The sequence below is a fragment of the Dipodomys merriami genome, unplaced genomic scaffold, assembly GCF_024711535.1.
Source record: "Dipodomys merriami isolate MVZ:Mamm:240054 unplaced genomic scaffold, mDipMer1.0.p SCAF_4, whole genome shotgun sequence".
Taxonomy (NCBI): Eukaryota; Metazoa; Chordata; class Mammalia; order Rodentia; family Heteromyidae; genus Dipodomys; species Dipodomys merriami.
In genome coordinates this window covers 10,932,344-10,948,783 of record NW_027205603.1, presented here as the reverse complement: position 1 = coordinate 10,948,783, position 16,440 = coordinate 10,932,344, and the positions used below count along the sequence as shown (strand labels likewise).

At 40.2% G+C, this 16,440-nt stretch overlaps 1 long non-coding RNA gene across 1 annotated transcript; it reads left to right on the top strand.

The window, feature by feature from the left end:
* The first annotated feature begins 1,192 nt into the window (after positions 1-1,192).
* Positions 1,193-11,003, top strand: LOC138806200 (uncharacterized). Its single transcript, XR_011365738.1, has 3 exons — positions 1,193-1,308; positions 4,211-4,284; positions 10,581-11,003. It is a non-coding gene; the product is annotated as an uncharacterized lncRNA (long non-coding RNA).
* Positions 11,004-16,440: the final 5,437 nt, after the last annotated feature.

Here is a 16,440-nt window from a genome sequence, read left to right as displayed (position 1 = left end):
AGAAGACAAAGGTAGCAACAAACAGTTTTCATTCTTTTGGTATGACAAAAGCTCAAAAATCTGTGCAGCTTGTCAGTAAATACATTTTCCATCCATTAAAAAAAAAACAGCTCTTGCACTGTCAACATAACTAAATATCTTCCAGAATTTGGGTGAAGTAACAAAAAAGTTGGAGTAATTTTTTTATGATGTCTACCTTTAATTATAGCTGTAAAAAGACAAACGCCCTAGTGCATGTGATAATTTAACTCATTGGCCTGAATTTGGATAGCTAGTTCTATCAGAAAAGATGTCAGAAACAAGATTCAGGGTTTTCTCTTCAGGCTAAGGTGTCATATTTCATATTTCAGTGACCATCACTCACTGGTTGAGTTCAACATGACACAGGTTTTTGTCATAGTCATAGCACAGATTTTTATTCCACAGTGAGGATAAATGTAGGCCCTGAAGTAAAGACAGCCAGTTCTACCTTTGCTGCCAACACTGACTTGTGTGTGACCTTAAACATGTATCCACTGGGCTTTGGTGCTTTCACTTGTAAAAGAGAGATGCTAATACAAACTTTACAAATTTTAATGCAGTTGTGAGGATTAAATAAGATAGTCACCTAACACTCTGATTTTGGAAGCACCTAATGCATAAGAAGCACTCAGGTAATAACTTATTGTCTTACTAATTGCTTTAAATACTTATTATAGCAGATGGTTTATTTTATGCTAGCTTTTTCCAGGAACTTAGAAAAATGGCAGAGAACCTAAAAACTGAATCTCTACATTTGAGCCTATTTCACCTGTCCATTGAACCAGTTCTGATTTCTGGTCTGCAGTATTCTATAGTATTATACTAAATGTGGTCTGTGTTCTCATTTATCATTGTAAAAGAGTTACAAATGGAAGGGGAATGTGACTGCAAGCAAGCCTACTCACAGCCTCAGGTGGAGAAATGAGAATATCATTGAGGCCTTGGCCAGGACTGTCCCCAAAACACACAGCACAGAATAAGCTGAACTATCCTCTAGAATTCCTCAGTAGACATTGAGTAATGATCACATATCAGATACTGTTCAAAGCTAGCCATTCAGAGACACAACACAGCCCCTTCACCACCACCCCCACCCGCCCCCCCCCACCCCGGTCTTATGAAGCTTGCAGTGCCCTGGGGAAGATAACATTCAAGAAGTGTATGGACAAGATGCCTCATCACAAAGGGCATCTACCCCACACAGAGAGACGCAGTGGACAAGGGGAAGGCCTCCTGGAGAAGATGCCCTAATACAGGTGTTGAGGAAGAAGCATGGCACTGGTACAGGTGAGTAGGAATGAGTGTGCTATGGAAGGAATTCGGTTCTAGAGGTAGAAGAGCAGATCGCAGTCATCAACTGAAGGAGAGAGAGAAGAGAGAGGAAAGGGTGAAAGACTGCTTGTGTTTCTGGTTGGAGAACTGGATGAATGGCTTAGAGGGGAATCCTGAAGAAAAAGCAAGGTTGGGGAGGGAGAAGTTTAATGCATCTGTATATTGCCAGCCCCAACCTGTGTCTGACACACAGTCAAGTACTTGCTGATGTCTAGGGAGGGAAGAGAAGAAAACTTGCAGGTGATCCTGTGCTCTGTTTCAAACATGTCTATTTTAGAATATGTTAGCCAAGAAGTGCAGAAATAGGTGCTGAGAAACTTTGTGGGTAAATGTTTAAGCATTCAATTTGGCAGATGGGTGAATATAAGGATCTAACAGTCTGAACACAAATGAGAGGGACCTGAACATTTATGTGTAAGACTACTAGAAAACCATCCCTGTTCCTTAGGAAAGTAGGGAAATGTACCCAAAGTGAAGCTGGAATAGCCAGGCAACAGCAGCACATGCCTATAATCCCAGCTACTCAGGAGACTGAGATCTGAGAATATCCATTTGAAACTAGCCTGGTCAGGAAAGTCCTTGAGACTCTTATCTACTATTAGCCACTAGAAAATTCAAAGTGATGCTGTTGTGCAAAGTAGTAGAGTACCAAGCCTTGAGTGAAAGAGCTCAGGGACAGCGACTAGGCCCTGAGTTCAAGCCCTATACCAACAAAAACAACCAAAAGCTGGAACAGACTGGTTGTATGTGATTACAAGCTTGAGAAGTCACAATCAATACACTCCATCCAAAGAATAAGACCAAGGATTTTGTGTGAAACAAACCTATCTCAAGAGAGATCTCTACAGTCAAGGAAAATCTATACAAAGAAAATGGGGTTAGACGGGAGATATCTGACTTAAAAGCATGATCAAAGCCTGCCACAAGGTTTTTCTGGGGTATCCTCTATGATCATGTAATCCTTTTAGGTCTGGATAATTTCCTGTGAAAACAAGCTCGTAACTTCAGTCATGAAGACCCAAGGAAAAATATTTATTCAGCAGAAAGATACTTTAGAGCTAAATTTAACATTAATTTCAATCCTAAAATGATATATGTACAGAAGTACATTTGGTTCCTTCATTGAGCTTATAGTGTATAACTACTGTAAAAAGCAGTTTTAAAACTGTGTTCTCTTGAGGGAACACAGAATGGCAGGATGAATGTCATTCATCTGATACACTAGGGTTGTGGATTTTAGGAAGTGAAGGGCTTGTGAAAATGGAATAACACTTATGACTAATTTTTTTTAGCAAAAGAGTAAATATCAAATAAATTGTTGAATAAATATTCAATCAATGCATAGATCTGTGCCTGTATTACAAAAGCATTGGACGTAGTAACACTGTATCTTTAACAAATGTGGGAAAGACACTTTCAGACAAGTCACATGAAGTAGAATAGTGGTAAGGAAGGCAGCAAAATGGGAAATGCAAATACTTTATTATGAGTGCTACTCAATGCATATATCTTTCAGGATCCAAAACCCTCATTGTGGAATCCTCCATGTTATAATGGCCTAAAGTAGATAATGGATAACTAAAATATATTCAGTATTAACTGAATTAATAGAAGGTAACTTCTATTGACTAATTAATAGAAGGTAACAGCCCATATATAGAGAGAGTAAATAACCAGAGATCTGATTTTTTTACATTTCTTGCCTTAAATTCTTTTTACTTCTCAGGAAATATATTTTGAACTATACAGGCTACATGGTTACATGTGCAAATCCATGCATAATATGAGGTACTTTTGGTATTTATTGTGTAAAATATACAAAGATGGACATGCTTGTTTAAAAACCACCAACTGACCCTGATGCCAGTGGCACACATCTGTAATCCTAGCTACTCAGGAGGCTGAGATCTGAGGAAGCCAAGACCCCATAAGACTCATCTCCAATTAATTGGAAGTGGTGCTGTGGCTCAAGTGGTAGAGCATTGGCCTTGAGTTCAAAGGGGCTCAGGGACAGCATCCAGACCCTGAGTTCAAGCCCCACAACCAACAAACAAAAAAATAAAATAAAAACCAACAATTGCTAAGTGAAGATACAGCTTTGGTTTTAGTTTGTCTGTTATGGGCTTGAACTCAGGCCCTGGGTCCTGTCCTTGAGCTTTTTTGCTCAAGGCTAAGGCTCTATCACTTTAAGCAACAGCTCCACTTCTGGTTTTCTGGTGGTTAAGCAAAGATAAGAGACTTATGGACTTTCCTGCCCTGGCTGGCTTTGAACTGTTACCCTCAGATCTCAGCCTCCTGAGTAGCTAGGGTTATAGGTATGAGCCACCAGGCTTAGCTGCAAACTTACTTTTGTTGTTAATTTATTACATATAGTGATTATTTTTTTTCTGTTGTAGGGCTTGAACTCTGGGCCTGGGAGCTGTCCCTCAGCTCTTCAGCTCAAGGCTAGTGCTCTACTGCTTGAGCCACAGCGCCAGTTCCGATTTTCTGGTGGTTAATTGGAGATAAGAGTCTCAGAGACTACTCTGCCCAGGCTGGCTTTGAATTGTGATCCTCAGATCCCAGCCTCCTGAGTAGCTAGGATTATAGGTGTGAGCCACTGGTCCCAGCTGTAATTATATTTTTTAAAAACAAAATCTGGCATAAGATATGGTAAATACATTTGGGAAAATAGGACAATTTTTGTTTTATTTTTGATTGAGAAAGCAAAAATAAAAATTTGGATGAATTCATTGTTATTTCAAGCGTGAGGGATCAGACCTTTCAGAAATTTCCATTGAAGGATACTTCTGTGGTTTAATAGGATATGTATAAAAGTAACAAATGAGCTACATCAGCTTTAATGTTTCTCATACAGGTATGTTTTTGCCCAGTGCTATACAGTCACAAGTCTAAAGAACAGACACTAGAAGGCAAAGGACAAGAAAGCAGGTAGCAGGGCTTGACAATATTTAAACACTCCATTTATATTGATTTTAATTATGCCTTTTAAGTTGTGTGTGTATATGTGTGTGTGTGTGTGTGTGTGTGCGTGCATGGTGGTGGTACTGGGCTTGAACTCAAGGCCTGGGGACTATCCTTTAGCTTTTTTGCTCAAGATTGATCTTCTACCATTTGAGCTATAGCTCTACTTTCAGCATTTTGGTGGTTAATTGGTGATAAGAATCTCAAGGACCTTCCTGCCTGGGCTGGCTTTGACCCACTATCCTAAGCTCTCAGTCTCCTGAGTAGCTAACATTACAGACATAAGCCACCAGTGTCCAGCTTACCTTTTAAATTCTTATCCTTTGTATCTGTCTCTTACCAACTTAAAGATACTACAAATATTGACAATTCAACCTGAGAAGTATTACAATATTAAACATTAAATTTAAACTAATAAGGCTCTAATTTTTCCAAGATAAGCTTTAACATCAAACTAGGTCTGTAAGTTCATTGAAAAATTGCATATTTCAGAATACCAGTGAGCAGGCCCATTTCCCCTTGATTTAAAAATCTCTATTTTTCCCTGCATTATGTAGCTTTTTCCATTCTGTCACTGTTTCATACACCCTTATTTGCTTGATCTGAAAGGAAAACAAAAAGGAAGTTGGTGAGTCAAAGTAGGGAAACCTATTTACTGAACATTTACTGTGCTCTAGTTTCTGTGCTCAGACTCAGAAAATAGAAAAATAAAAGGAAAGACAAACCAGAAAATGAGGAATTATCTCCTGGTCTCCCAGGGCCTGGAAGGACACAGATAATTGCAATACAACACAGCAAGGTTTGGATGGCTACAGCCAGCTGTTCACCCTTGTCACGCAGCCAATTCATGGAGGGTGATTAAATGAAATGTTTTAAGCAACATGATCCAACCTGACATCCACCTCACTCTCAGGATCAGACCTTCCAGAAATTTCCATTGAAGGATACTTCTATGGCTTAATAGGATATGTGTAAAAGTAGCAAAGGAGCACTGGTGGATGTTTTGAGTATAAGGCTTACATCAGCTTTAATGTTTTCTCCTACAGATAGGTTTTTGCCCAGTGCAATACAGTCACAAGTCTAAAGAACAGACACTAGAAGACAAAGGACAGGAAAGCAGGTAGTAGGGCTTGACAAGCTGTCCCTTGGAAGCTAAATATTCAGCCCCTTTGATGGTGAGGTTAGATTTAATAAGGGATCTAAACAAGGTGTTTGCCTATTTGCTTTTGTGTTTGTGATACTGGGGTTTGAACCCAGGGACTTGTGCATACGAGGTTAGCTCTGTTCCCATGTACATACTCTGAGTATTTGATGTTAGACAAGTTACTAACTTCCTTGTTGCCTAATTTTCCTTATCTAGAATATGGGATAATAATAGAGTTGTTGTCAGGATTTGTGAGATAATCCAGGTAAATTTAGAGCTTGCCTTACTTACTGTACTCTTTAAGCCAAAATATAAACACTGAGATGTATTACCAAACAATGAGTAGATGCAGTTTAAATAATCTGTCTGGAAAGAAAGAATTTGTGTTCTGAAATCTTCCTTTTCTTTTAAACATTCCTACCAAAGCATTTGTGGGGGAAATATGCTATACTAGATTTGTTTAGAATAATGTAACATGAATGAGTGGGAAAGTATGTACTTAGTATATGCAAAACCTTGGACTTAGGGCTGGGAATCTGGCTTAGTGGGGTAGAGTGCTTACCTAGCATATACGAGACCCTGGGTTCAATTACTCAGTACTACATAAATAAAAAAAATTAAAAGAAATAATTTAGAAAAACAAAACATACCTTGGGTTCAATCCCCAGTACCAAAATAATCATAACAACAACAACAATGACACAATAATCATAACAACAACAATGATGTCAGTGAAGGCTGGAGAAGAAAGAAGTATACAAACAAAAGGAGACAGACCATAGACTGGTCATTGTTGAAAACGGGAAGCTTCCTTGTATACTTCTACTTTTTATATGTTCCAACTCATGCAGAAAGGTTTAAGAGATAATAATAATGATAATAACAATAATAATAAAGTCAGAATGCATAGCTGTTATCTGCTACATTGTGTAAATTCTCTGATGGAGACTGAATGTCCAATTTTCTTTTCAAGCCAGGCAAGAATCAATTTCTGTCAATTTGATGCAGAATCACGTTGCCACGGCAACTCAAACTACATTCAATGGTTGTTGAGTCAAAATGGTAGTAGGGTTTTTTGTTGTTGTTTAGTTTTGTTTGTTGTTGTTGTATTATAGAGGAGTTGATCTGCATCTCTGAGAGAAGAAATTCACACAAAGACCCCTGAAAGAGCTTTTACCCTGCCTGCTGTGGAATCGAGGTATAGTCTCCTCCAGAGGTTGTTAGGTTTGGTTTGGTTTGGTTTGGTTTGCTTGTGCTGGTACTGGTGCATAGGGCCTGAACTCAGGCCTTGGCACTGTGCTTTAGCTTTTTCATCCAAGGCTAGTAGTCTACCACTTAAGCTACAGCTCTACTTCTGTCTCTTTTTGCAGTTGGTTAATTGGAGATAACAGTCTCATGAACTTTGCTGCTTGGGGTGGCTTTGAACCTAAATCCTCAGATCTCAGCTTCCTGCCTTGCCAGTTCTAAGGATAAAGGATTGAGGAGATTAGCCACTCACATAAATTCAGGGATCTCTCTGTCTCTGTCTCTGTCTCTGTCTCTGTCTCTGTCTCTGTCTCTGTCTCTCTCTCTTATCCAAGCAACAAGTTCCTCTTATCAGGAAGACAGACCATGAGTGAACATCTGTTTCTTCCCTTTTATGCCTTTTTCCAACATGTGCAACTGATCAATGACAAGGAACAGGGTCCAAGCCCCACTTCCTGCACGTGGGACTCTGTTTCCCTAGAGGCCCACGATCCGTTTTTTTAGCAACACAAGAAAACCATCATGTGGCAGGGAATCTCTGGGCATCATTAAGTCCATCCTCTGTGTTGAGAAACTTTCTCTAAATCATTCCATATGGTGACTTGAACAGCAACACAAAGACAGGGCAAGAATCGTAAGGGTTAATTTCCCACTTTGCAGCCATATAGACTGTGGTGCTCATTCCCTGACCTGTTTGCTGTATGATCCTAGGCCTCTAGATCATTTAACCTCTCTGTGTATGTTCTCCTTTAAGAAATTATTCTCTTGAGATTTGGGGAGAATGTAGCAAGATAAAATACAATGACATACTTTGAAGAATGAATAGATGACTGTGAATAGAAAGCAGTCACAAAGCTACCTAAGTTTTGCCTCTTCCTTTCTTCCGTTCCTTCTATCCTTTTTTTTTTTTTAAGAATGCCACAAATCAGCTTGAAAATCATTTTTAGACATGTACAGTAGAGACTACCTCCTATCATGTTTTTGTGGTGTTGTTTTTTCAATGCTAGTCCTGGGACTTAAACTTGGGGCCTAGGTACTGTCCCTGAGCTTTATTGCTCAAGGCTAGAATTCTGCCACTTGAGCCACAGCTTCACTTTCGGCTTTATTTATTTATTTATTTATTTAGGTGCTTAATTGGGAATAAAGGAGTCATAGACTTTCCTGCCTGGGCTGGCTTCAAACTGTAATTCTCAGTCTCAGTCACCCGAGTAGCTAGGATTACAAGCATGAGCCATCATCATGCCCAGCCCTATCATGTTTTCAACAATTAGTTCACTTTTAAGTTTCTGGTCCTGGTCAGTAAGTACCTAGCACATGTATATATACTAGCATATGAGTTCAATCATTCACCAAATTCCCTAATAGCACTGACTACACTAAAAGACCTTTCTCCATTTATTTCTTTCTGGCAATCAACCAAATTCAATAGTACCTGGAAGTTTTTCTACTCCATCATCCTTAGAGAGTAGAATGATGTGAGCGAGGCTGGGGGGGGGGGGGGCTGGGCGGGAGCGGGCACGGGGCGGGTGAGGATAACAGGTAACAGTGATCAATATGTATTATACACATAGATGGCCATGTTAAGTTGAAACCTCTTTATGTAACTATTTGAAGAGATAGAGTTTTTAAAAATAGGTTGTCTTTAATATGGGAGTCATGAAATGTTCGTTTTGACTGAATTCACGTGCATGGCTGTTTGTTTTTCTGTTTTCCTGACACTGGTGCTGGCTATAAGGGTCCCCAGCACCTTGTTTGCCATCAGGCTGTGGGGCCTGCTTGGTCAACTTCAGCCACCCAGATTCCACAATTAAGGCTATATCCCCTACCTTATGGCTCCTGAGACTGCTTGTACCTGTCTCCACATTCCATGGACATTTAGTAAAACAACTTCATCTTTATACCTTTTTTTTTAATTTGGTCAGTCAGGGGGCTTGAATTCAGGGCCTGGAGCTTTTTTGCTCAAGGCTAGTGCTTTTCCACTTTGAGCCATAGCTCTACTTCTGAGTTTCTGGTGATTAATTGTATATGAGTCTCACAACTTTCCTGCCTGGGCTTTGAACTGTGATCCTCAGATCTCAGCCTCCTGAGTAGCTAGGATTACCAGGCATGAGACACCAACTCCCAGTTACTCCTGACTATTTAATAAAAGGCAGCCAGCTGTAATGACTTGAAGCAGAAGTTCTAAGGTCAGATACACTTGAGATTTGAATCCCAGATATTCTTTTCTCTAGCTATATAGCCAGTGGCCAGTTATCCAGCCTCCATTTTCCCAGCTATAAGAGGGGATGTTCTTCAGGGACAGGGATGTTATTAGGACTAAACAAACGGGTCTATGTGTGATGCTGTCCCAGGGACTGATCTTGGCCCTCAGTAGATGTTGACAGTTACAGTTACAGATGCTATTGGCCCTGCTATGCTGGGATTTAGCCAAGTCCATGGGGACAAAGCAAGAGAACAAGTAAATGGGTCACATCAGACTCTTTTTTTTAAAAGCATATGTTAATTGTAATATATACATTGTGGTATTTCCATACATGTACTCTGATCATATTCCCCCCATCACATTTTCTTACCCCCTCTTTAACCTTCTGACTTTCTTGTAAATTTTATATGGGTGTCATTATGACCTTTTCATATACACAGACCTTGATCCTATGCCCCTCTCCTCTCCCCCTTCACTCTTGCTGATTTCCTCCCTCCTTCTGCAAATAGCTCCCCTTTTATGGTCATGGCCTCTATCTTTTCTTTAGTTCTAGATTCTGCAGATGAGAGAAATCATATGGTATTGGGCTTTCTGAGTCTGGTCTATTTCACTTAACAGGATAACTCTAATCCATTATTTTCCTGCAAAAGACATAATTCCATTCTTTATGGCTGAATAATACTCCATGGTGTCTATATATCACATTTTCTTCATCCATTCATCTGTTGATGGGCACCTAAGCTGATTCTGTAACTTGATTATTATGACTAGTACTGCAATGGACATGGTTATACAGGTTCTCTTTAATTAAAAGCCCCAATCAGACAAAGCATCTAACATAATAACTGGCATGTAACACCTGCTCAGTAAGGCTGACTTCCCTTCTGACATGATTTTGCCTTCTTAATATTTATGTCTGTGATCTGAAAGATACACTTGATTATACTCTCTCTCCCTCTCTCTCCCCCTCTATTCCTCTCTCCCTCTTCCCTCCTTTCTTTTCTCTGTCTCTGTCTCTGTGTCTGTCTGTCTCTCTCTGTCTCTCTGTCCCTCTCTGTGTGTCTCTCTGTGTCTCTCTCTTTCTCTCTCTCTCTCACTGGTCCTCAGGACCTGGGTTCTGCTGTATTTTAACTTTTTCACTCAGGACACATACCACTTGAAACTTTCTTGCCCAGGTTGGCTTCAAATCATGATCCTCAAATCTCAGCCTCCTGAGTAGCTAGGATTACAGGTGTGACCACCTATACCCTCTTCTTATGGTTTTATTACTTTAAATCTTCTTTTTTTCTGGATGGAGCTTGAACTCAGGGCCTAGATACTGTTCCTGAGCTTTTTCATTCAAGGCTGGCACTCTACCACTTGAACCACAGCGCCACTTTCCAGATTTGGGGAGTTAATTGGAGATAAGCGTCTCATAGACTTTCTTGCTTCTGTTGACTTCGAATTGCAATCCTTCAATCTCAGCCTCCTTATAGCTAGGATTACAGGCATCAGCCACCACCATTTGGTTACATTAAACATTTTTTTAATGTTTAAATATACAACATTATGAGTTTGTTTTTGTTTGGGATGTGTGTGTGTGTGTGTTTCTGTGTGTGGTTGTTTTGTTTTAGCCTTTGTGTCTCCAGGACTGCTTAGTCGATTAACTGGTTCTCCTATCATCTCTTGAAGAACTCCCACCCATTGAAGCCTGATCTGTTTCCCATGTGGGATTTCCACCCCTCTTAGAGCACACCTCTGAAAACCCAGGCCCAGAGCTGCAGTGTGAGCCTCTACATCCATATCCTGTGCCTGCCTCAGCCTCTCTTCCTCCCTCCATTCTGTCTGCCTAACAGAGCAAGCTGCAGCTTGTCAACAAACTTCATGACAGCCAAAGGAGTTCTCAGATTGCTTCAAGTATTTCAAAAAATCAAACACCCATTCTAGACAGGCCTGCTGCACGCGCTGCTTGGAAACTAAAACTCCATGAACCTTCGCATCTGGCAAGAAGCACTTCAACTCTTCGGAGCGTTGCTTGTCAGATGCTCTGAGCTTCGAGAAAAAGTAGAAAACCAATTCATTATGACACTTCCTTTTCCGTGATGGAGACTGGGAATAAAAAAAGAGCTCTAGGTGGCAAAAAGGTCTCTGCTCTAGTCAGTTCCATTTTACCAATATGAATTTGTGTGTGCGTGCGTGCGTGCTGGTCCTGGGGCTTGAACTCAGAGCCTGGGCGCTATCCTCAAGCTTCATACTTTATTATGTCTTTCTATTTTTGTGAGTACTCTTCCCAAGTGATCTGATGAAGCTCAGGAATGCATTCGCATGAGATGCACAGGAGAATGGGTCTAACGTCTGGAGAATCTGTCCATCATTTGTCCAAGGTGATGACTATTTCCAATTCTAGCTCATAGGCTTCAATTAGTGCTTGTTCTGATATTGCTTTCTTCCCTGGACTGAACATGCTAATAAATAAAGCATGCGAGGGAGGATTTTTTTCCTAAAAGAGGAACTCACTCATCCTTGAAAATGTCTAGCATTTTTGTTTAGGTGTCTGCCCTCAGGGAAAATGCTGTGGTGGCAAAGTAGACAATGGAATTTTAATTATGAATCTAATAGATGTGTGTCACAAAACCTGGCAAATTCAATGATATAGTGCTGTGATTACACAAAGCATTTTGAGAAAAAAGAAACCTCTGTTGACTATGCTCATGAGCCACATTAAAATTCCGTTTTTAACTCTCCTTCATAATATAAAATAATAGGGGTGGGTGAGCTATTTTAAAATGTGTTCAACATAAATTGATTTTGTACTGTCAGAAATAATATTGGGAGACAGTCTTTAGTCCTGTCATGAACCTTGTGTGGCTTTCTCACATGTTTCTAATTATGGAAGCTTTGTGTAGCTTTTTTACTTTCACTATGTGCTCTCCTGATCAGCGCATTATCTGTCACTTTCCACCAGTGTTGTATTTTTCTGTTTAATGTCAGGCAGGGGCCTGTATGGAGACAAACACTGAGCACCACAGCTGGGTAAAGCTTGGGAAAGATTGGGAAGAGATCCCAAATGCAGGCAAGGGAGGTAGCTCCATCACTCCCAATTTATTTTGCTCACAGGATTGTCAGCTCTGTTACTACCAGAGCTGGCACATACTCCTCTAGTCACAAACATTAATTTGTCATGCAACATGAACTAGCATTTGTCAAACACAACTTCATGGCTGGACTGTGAAGCCCTGATTGCAAAGTTCCCTCTTCTCTGAGTAGCTGAAAGTCCTTTGTTTTTGAAATACATTTTGTGAAGATAATAGAACAATCACAGGATCCTTAGGAGCTTGAATCTTATTAAGTACAAGAAATATGCACCCAGATGAATATGGATATGAATATGAAAGTAGGGAAATTAGAGAAGAATGCAAGCCCTTAAATCAATGACTACATAGCACAGAAAACTCCTTCCCAAAAGGTGTGGAGGAGGCACAGAGATGGGAGAAGAGAAGGGTGATGTGGGTTAAAGAAAGAACATATTTGAAGACTTCAAGGCAGGATGCACAAGAGAGGAGATATTCTGAGAACAGCAGATCAAAAATAGAGAAGAAGCTGAGCTCATCCAGGAACTGCTCCAAACTTTAAGAATGTGTCTTAAGGCTCTGGATAGCTACATGAAGAGGGTATCATGATTGTTGTCAGAAATATGTCCTATACACATATACTTTTTTCAGTGTTGGGGATCAAACTTTCTACCACCGAACTACATTCCCAGCCCAATGCAGATTTTTTAAAATCAGTAGTCCTGATATAATTGATGCATGTGTCATATCCTGCTTTTCCCTCAACATTGTCATAAACATCTTCAGTGTTTTTCATCAGAGCTACTTGAAGTTGCAAAATGGTGAGTCATGCAACCATTCCTTATAATCGGGTATATCGACTCCTTTAATGCTTTGATTAGTATAAATCAGAGAAGCTTAAAAATTATACATAAAAGCATTCCTCCTAGTTGCAAGTCACCCTGTGTGTCAGAACATGTACAGAGATGTCACACCAGCCACCTGGTCCAATGTTAGTTCCCTTGATAGGGGCAGTGTCCTTATCTTTCAGTTCCAGTGATGAGGAAAATTTAATAGGTCTCCATATTTTTGAAGTCACATTCATAGGGCAAAAGATAAAGTTATAAAGTAATTTAGCAAGCAGATAAAGAATAGCAATTTGGTGTTTTATGCCACAGTAAATCTGTGGCCTGTCGAGACCGTGAAACAATTACAGACTAGGTTGAAGTTCTATTATATACCTATGTTATTATTTTTTAAAAAATCAATGTGTTTTCTAAAGGCTAAATATATTATTCTTTAGAAGGAAGGCATATAGACAAGGTAATAAACTTTATAGATACATACAGATAGTAAAATCAAGTACCTATGTGATTTAGATGCTAGAGTGATCTGTTCATATGGTTTGGCCACAAATCTATGTACAACCACAGTGTAGCTCAGAACTCGCCTATTCTACTACTAGAAATACAGATGCAAATTTTTCTTGTCGACTCAGGAAGACCTGTAACATCACATTGGAGGGTGGTCCAGACAGAAGTGTCAATCATTTTTAAGACTGACTTCACTAAAGCCACTCTGCATAGGAAACTTGTGTTTTCCAGCCCATTAGGACAGCCCCCCAAATCAATTTACAACTGTGTTCGTGAAAAGCTCTGAGCAAGACTGCTGTCAGAAATACACTTCAAAGGCCAAGTTCTTAAGAGAGGATTTCTCTCCCCCGACCCCAGCTGCCTCTAGGATAGCACCCTACTCTTACAAGATTTGTTTGAAACTTAGGTAAAATCCGACTACTTCACAGGGAAATAATCACTATCACTGAGTCAAAGCCGGGTCTCAGCTGGGGCAGACACCTGGGGCATGGGACTAGCTAGAAAGATCAGCCCTGAAGGCAGGCTTCCTTGGAGTTGGCTGTTTCCAGAGGCCCTAAAAGAAAGCCATCCCAGAGAACCCCTGCAGATGTGTACAGAGATGGCCCATGGCACATAAAACCAAGGACACTGGCTCAGGGACTGAGATTGTCTGTGAAGAGCTCACTGAGCTGTAGACAGGGAAAACTACGATTAAAATCTACTCTTGGGTCCATGTAGTCACTTCCCCACTGCTTAGAGACCATTTTTTCGGGTGGGACAGTCCAGGTGAGCCCATCCCAGACCATCAAGAACTCTGTGTTTTCAGCCATAAGGGTCTACTCCTACCAGCATAGTGACTATTTAATTCCCTTATAAGAGCTAATTATTTAAAAACTGATTTTATACAAGACTGTTGGAGTTCCATGTGGAGCTAAAACACTGGATATAATCACTAATGTAAGCTAGTTAGTATAAAACCACTAGGGGTAACACTTAGCCTCTGTGGGTGCATGGCAGTTTATGCTTATTCTTATTCTTGGAGTTGCTGGCATAATATTTGGGGCAATCTCTATATGCATTAGTTTGGAGAAGAGAGAACATTTTGCTGAAACCTTCCAAGTGGAAAGTGAATGTGTCTAGACAGATCTTTCTGGATCTTGTGATTCTGTTAAGTACAGTTCAGAAGTACAGCAGCCAGAAGAGGACTTGAGGCAAGATGAAATCTCTCTCTGTGTCTCTCTCTCTGTCTCTCTCTCTCTCATGTATTTTCTGCTTCAAGATACTCTCTCTCTCTCATGTATTTTCTGCTTCAAGATACTCTCTCTCACACACACACACACACATGTATTTTCTGCTTCAAGATATAGGGATTGTTCATTTGGGGACCTGATTGTCCCATCTGTACTTCTGAAGCTGGACAGCACTCTGCGGATGGAAGGTGATAGAGAGCCCAGCCAGCACAAAGGGAGGGAAGGGAGGGTTAATTAATCAGGTCGTTACTTGGCCTGTGGCCAGAAGTGCCTTGGCAACACGGAGCCTTCTTCAGCTGTCAGCAATCAGAACACAGGCCGCTTTCAATTATCAACGCTATTGGAGGGGGCAGTGATGTGGGTAATCCAAAACAGCGGATAATCCCTCCGAATCATTTAATTTATCCTTTGAATGATTTTCGCGTGTATACACACCATTTCTTCCTCCCTCATTAGGTTCCACTTAAGCTAAAAATAAAACTGATGTGCATTCCTTGGGCATAAACCAAATGATAAGAAAGGTTGGTTGGAGGAAACTCATCCTTGGATTAAACATTTCCTGTTGGATTGCCCACATGTAAGTTTAATACATTTGATTTCATAGACTCATAGCACTGGAAGGAACCAAAGGAGCATTTATTTTTAATCCCTTTGCCTTACAGAGGGAGAAACTGAGTCATTTAGCTAACAGCTCTATGAAGAGCTAAGTGTCCGTCTAGCTGTCATTACTTCATCCCCAAGAATTTTCCTTCCATTGATTGTTCCTTTAACCTGTTTGGCCCTGATGGGGAAGAAATCAGAGGGGTATGAGCTCATACAGAATAAGCTTAGGGCTTCTCATGAACTGTGTGGTGAGAAGCTAGCATGGCAGGCCCAAGGACAGTGGCCCCAGTCCTGACAGCTCATTAAAACTGGCCAAGGAACATTAAAAGCATCCTCCGTTAATTAAATTAGAATTTAGAATGAGAATATGGACACTGTGGGTAACTCTTAGCCATCAGAGTCTAAGAAACTCCTCAGGAAGTGGAGGCATAGCTGAAGTGGTAGAGTGCCAGCCCTGAACAGCCCCAGACCCTGAGTTTAAGCCCCAACACACACACACACACACACACACACACACACACACACACAAATCTCTCCAGGTAAATTCAAGGTCATTAAAGTCAAGAATCACTACCTAGAATCCTATTAGCTTCATAGTCTCAGATAAACCTGCTCACCAACCTGTGACTCACTTTCCTCTACAAAACAGGATGGAAAAAAAGCTGGGCTGCTAAGAGGACTTAATAATTAATATATAGAAAATGCCAAAATTATGAAATAAATGTTATTATGATCCCTATTGCTATTACTACTAAATGTGGCTCTACAAAGTAAAAAACAAAAACCAACATGCTACAGGTACATCTAGAAACATTGTATTAAATTAGAGACCCTTTGTGAAATGTCTTAGGACCTTGAGATTTAAGATGACTTTTCTACTCAATAAATTATCCAAGGAGCAGATATAAGTGTAGAAACTGAGAAAAACAATCACTAAAGGGATTCACTACCCAGCTTTTGGGAGAAGAAAAGAATTTGAGTGATATCTGTGTTTTTTTTTAATTATCATAGCATTTGGCTATCGTTCAGTCAACACTTAGAATACTGGTTATAATCATATATCAGCTATTGACTGAGTTTGAATGTAAGCCACTATTGATTCCATGGTAGTCACAGAACCCTGAGCTCAATGTCTAAGTGTGCATTTGCCTTCCTAGGCCCAGAGTGGCAGGGAACTTCAGATCCATGTTTTCTTCTGGTTTCAAGAAGTCTTATATAGTAATTTCACTGTGATGTCAGGAATTTTTGTTTTACTTCTCATTGTTACGGACTGAATGTGTTTCTCCAAAATTCATAC